The following is a 4,886-nucleotide window of genomic DNA, read 5'->3' as shown; positions in this document are numbered from 1 at the left end:
ACCCAACGCAACCAAAAATTAAAAAAAAAAAAAAGAAAACAAACAAACAGATGTAACTTCCTTTTAGAACTTACCAATGGCTTCCCATTGTACTTAGAACAAAATGCATTTTCAAGTAATGTTCTACAGGCCCTACCTGATATAGCCTTCCTGCTTCTCTTAACTTATCTCTACCTCCTCAGCCACTGCACTCTAGTACCGACCTTCCATTTACTGCTTGATGTGCATCTTATCAGCTTGGGCTGCTGTAACAATGACCATAGACTGGGTGACTTAAAAAACACATATTTATTTCTCATAGTTATGGAGGCTGGAAGTCTGAGATCAGACTGCGGTATGGTCAGGTTTTGGTGAAGGCCCTCTATCTGGTTTACCAATGGCTGTCTTCTCATTTTATCTTCCCACAGCAGAGAGAGAGAGGGAGCAAGCTAGCTGTCTGGTCTCTTCTAAGGGCACTAATTCCATTCATAAAGGCTCCACCTTCATGATCTACTCACCCCTGAAAGGCCCTACCTCTAAATACCATTACATTGTGGATTAGATTTCAACATATGAATTTGGGGAGGGGGGCACATAAAAATTCAGTACACAACAGTGTTCTAAGATTATATCAGCCTTGGGGCCTTAACACTGGCTCTTCCTCCTGCCTAAAATGTCCCTCCCCAATTCTTCACATGGTTGGCTCTGCCTTGTCATCCAGATCTCAGTGTAATTTGTGCTTCCTCAGTGTGATGGTTAGTTTACGGTCAACTTGGCTAGGCTAGAGTGCCCAGTTAGTCAAGCAAACACTAATATAGCTGTTACTGTGAAGGTATTTTGTAGCTGTAGTTAATATTTACAACAGTTAACTTTAATAAAAGGAAATTTTACTGAATAATGTGGGTGGTCCTCAGCCAATCAGTTGAAAAGGCTTAGGAGCAAAATTGAGGTTTCCCTGTGGAAGAAGAACTTCTTTCTCAAGATTACAGCATCACTTCCTGGCCAATTGATCCAGCATGCTGGTTTGCCCTACAGATTTTGGAGTTGCCAATACCCACACCACAGAAGCCAATTCCTTGAAATAAGTGTGTTTGTGTGTGTATATGTGTGTGTGTGTGTGTGTGTGTGTGTGTGTGTGTCCTCTATTTGGTCTGTTTCTCGGCTATTTCCTCAGTGACAGTGCACCTGACCTTTCGCTCTCTGTTAGCCCTTCTCCATGTCACTCTTTAGCACATAACCCTGTTTCTGTTTTCTTTTTTTTCCTTTAAATTAATTAATTAATTTATTTATTTTTGGTTACATTGGCTCTTTGTTGCTGCGCGCGGGCTTTCTCTAGTTGCGGTGAGCAGGGGCTACCCTTCGTTGAGGTGCACGGGCTTCTCATTGCGGTGGCTTCTCTTGTTGTGGAGCACGGGCTCTAGGCGTGCGGGCTTTGGTAGTTGTGGCACGTGGGCTCGGTAGTTGTGGCTCGCGGGCTCTAGAGTGCAGGCTCAGTAGTTGTGGCGCACGGGCTTTGTTGCTCCACCGCATGTGGGATCTTCCCAGACCAGGGATCGAACCCGTGTCCCCTGCATTGGCAGGCGGATTCTTAACCACTGCGCCACCAGGGAAGTTCCTCAGCTGACTGTTAACTGAGGCAACTGGACCCCCTAGGCTCTCATGCTCCAGCAGGCCAGCCCAGGTATGTTCTTGTGCCAGCAGCAGAAGCATAAGAGCAGAAGCCCCTTTTCACGGTTTTACATGTGTCAGATCTGCTTACGTCCCATTAGCCAAAGCAAGTGACATGGCAAAACCATGAGAAATGTACACTCATCTGGCAAAGTGGCATTGATACAGGGGAGGCAAAGAACTGGGACCATCAGTGAGATTAATCTATTCAATTCCTCTCAGTCACTGTCACATCCCTCACACTGAAGAAACAGAAGGGGCTCAGAACCTCCGCTGGACTCTACTGTGGGGGAATGGGAATCATTCTCCTTGGTCCTCTAGGAAGGTCACAGGACTGAGACCAGAGGACTGGGTTGGAATCCAGATTCTTCCATATCTTTGTGATCTTGGTCAACTCGCTTCAGCTTCATAAACCCCATCTGTTAAAGGGGTTAATATTATCTTTTGCACGGCATTGTGAAGATCAAATTTGATGATTAGAGCATGTATAGCGTGCGGTGTGGTATCAGTTCAATAAATGTTTTCCTTATGCCAAAGATTGGCTATTCTCTTATGTATTCAAGTGGTAGAACTTCTCTTTTGCCTTTGCCGTTTACTAATAAGAGGAAGATATTCCTCATTTTAATCAAACGGGTGGCACAGTCATCTGTAATATTTGAGGCATACACATATTTGCAGATGAGTGAAGGATGGCTCAGAAGCAGTGATAAGTTCGTATCCTAGAACACCCAATATTATTATAGTTGTTTCAAGTCCCAAAGAGACACAGTATTTATGAGTTAGAGTTTTTCCAATTAAATATATTTAAAATTTCTTCTTTATTTGTACTATCTCAATATAGTTTACTCCAGCTGAATTGTGTGGAGATTCTTATTCATTATTTAAGGTCCCTCTTAAGAACACAGATGTCAAAGCCTTTCCACTTCAAGGGATAGACAGGGCCCAAGACTAATAATGAGAGAAATTGAAACTCCATTAATTGCCCAAATATGTAAGAGGCTGCATTAAGAACAAATGTGTTACGTAATAAGTAAATACATTTTCCCCATTCACTTGCTTCAAATCCATTTAGGAAAAATAATCAGGGATAGTTCTTCGAGTTTCTATTTTAATGTTAGTAAAAGTGTAGCGGGACCATTAAAAACATTTGGTTATAAAGCTTAAAGTCGAACATATCTTATCTGCCTCTTTAAAGGTTCTTTAATGTATTCTTGTCTGTGTTGGAGCCGAAAGCAATGTCTAAATTTAAGTTGGTTTTTACTAGCATTGCAAACTCCATCTGTGGCGAGTCTCAATAGCTGTCCTTTCTGTCCCTCAAATGATGTGAGGTCCATCAGTCAGATGGTGGGGGAACAAAGGGGAGGGTTGTGTATTATTACCGTCAATCATATTTTTCAGTGAAACATGTTTAATGTTATAGAGAATGTCAGTTTATAATCAAGTGTTTCATGTTAAATAGTCTGAGAAATAATCAGTTCTTCCCATTTTCTCCTTAGTCCCATTTAAAAATTTCTTGACTACTCTTACTCCTATATTTCAATCAGATGTTAAGTAGAAATTGCAGTTGTGTTGTTGTCTGCTCTAGGTTTTATTTAAAATTTTGATGTTTTGTTTAGTATGCATTTTTTTCATTATTTTTAATTTAAAGATGTTGCCTCAAAATATTGTCTCAATTACTGAGCTCTTAGGCATCCCCCTAAATTTTGAACCTCCGGCAGATGCCTTAACTCACAGACCCCTCCACCTGTTCCTGGGCGGTTTTACAAGGCAAAAAAATAGGAGGTTGAATTTTGTAGTCACTACCAAAGTAGCTTTTCACAGAGACTCAGGATCCTTTCTCAGGTGATTAAAAAGGAATTGTAGCAGTTAGGTATTGTTCCATTCCAACCACTCCAAAACTTTTTAGCTAGAAACCGCCCATTTGTTTAGCTCACAATTTTGTGGGTCACCAATGAAGGTTGCGCTCAGCTGGGCAGTTGTTCTGGTTACAGCTGGGCTCTCGCATTTGCCTGTGGTTAACTGTGAGTCAGGTAGGCAGCTTTGCTGATCTTGGCTAGCAGGGTGGGGACTAGGTGAAACAGGTGAGGGGTCGGACTTTATCTTATAGGTAATGGGACAGAGAAAAGTTTTGTGTTTGGGAATAATAATAATGTTTTCATTAGATTTGCATTTATAAAGCCCACTCTGAGTACAATATGAAGGTAAAGTGGAGAGAAGAGTTAGAAGGCTGCTCCAAGTGAAATATTTGGAGGGTCTGAACTAAAACAATGGCAATGGAAAAGTTAAGGAAGTTAATGGCTGTACTATATTAATAAGGGCATTCATTTGACCCAGGATCACACTTTGCATTAATGTCTTTCAATCTGGAACAGCTGTTCAATTTTTCCTCAATTTTTCTGACCTTGGCACTTAAAAATAATAAACCAATTCTTTTGTAGAATGTCTATGAATTTATAGTATTTGCCCGTTTTGAATAACGTGGCTGTTAACATTCTCACTCATGTATTTTGGTATATATACATATATATTTTTTTCTCTCCTTGGCAATATACCTGAGGATGACATTTCTGGTTCAAAGACTATGTTTATTATAAATCTTGTGGACAATGTCAAACTCTTTTTTAAAGTAGTTGTACCAATTTAGAACCCATTAGCACTGTATGAGAGTTCTAGTTGCTCCATATCCATGGCAACATTATGGTGTTAACAGACTTACCTTTTAGCCATTTTGGTGGAGGTGTCAGAGCATTTCATTGTGGATTTAATTTACATTTTCCTGATGATGAATGAGTTTGAGCACATTTTCATATATTTGGATATCTTCTTCCATGTAGAACCTCTTCAAGTCTCTTTCCTACCTGATTGTCTTTTTATTGTTATTGAATTTGTAGAGGGTCCTTATAAATTCAGGATACAAGTCCTTTGTCACTTATATATGATGTTATACTTTCTTTCACTCTGTGCCTTTTTCACTTTCTTAATGGTTTATTAGATGAATAAAAGTCCTTAATTTTAATATAATCCAATCTAATAAATTTCTCTTTGATTAATAATACTACATGTGTCCTGTTAAAGACATCTTTCCGACTGCAAACACACAAAGTCTTCTTATGTTATCTTCTTTTTTTTTTATTTAGTATTTGATTGTTTTATTTTTTTATGTTTATTTTTTACTTTTTTTTTTTCTTATTAGTCATCCATTTTATACACATCAGTGTATACATGTCAATCCCAATCTC

Source organism: Physeter macrocephalus, chromosome 6, assembly GCF_002837175.3.
Source record: "Physeter macrocephalus isolate SW-GA chromosome 6, ASM283717v5, whole genome shotgun sequence".
NCBI classification, from domain to species: domain Eukaryota; kingdom Metazoa; phylum Chordata; class Mammalia; order Artiodactyla; family Physeteridae; genus Physeter; species Physeter macrocephalus.
The sequence above is the reverse complement of the archived record's forward strand: the minus strand, read 5'-3'. Positions refer to the sequence as shown.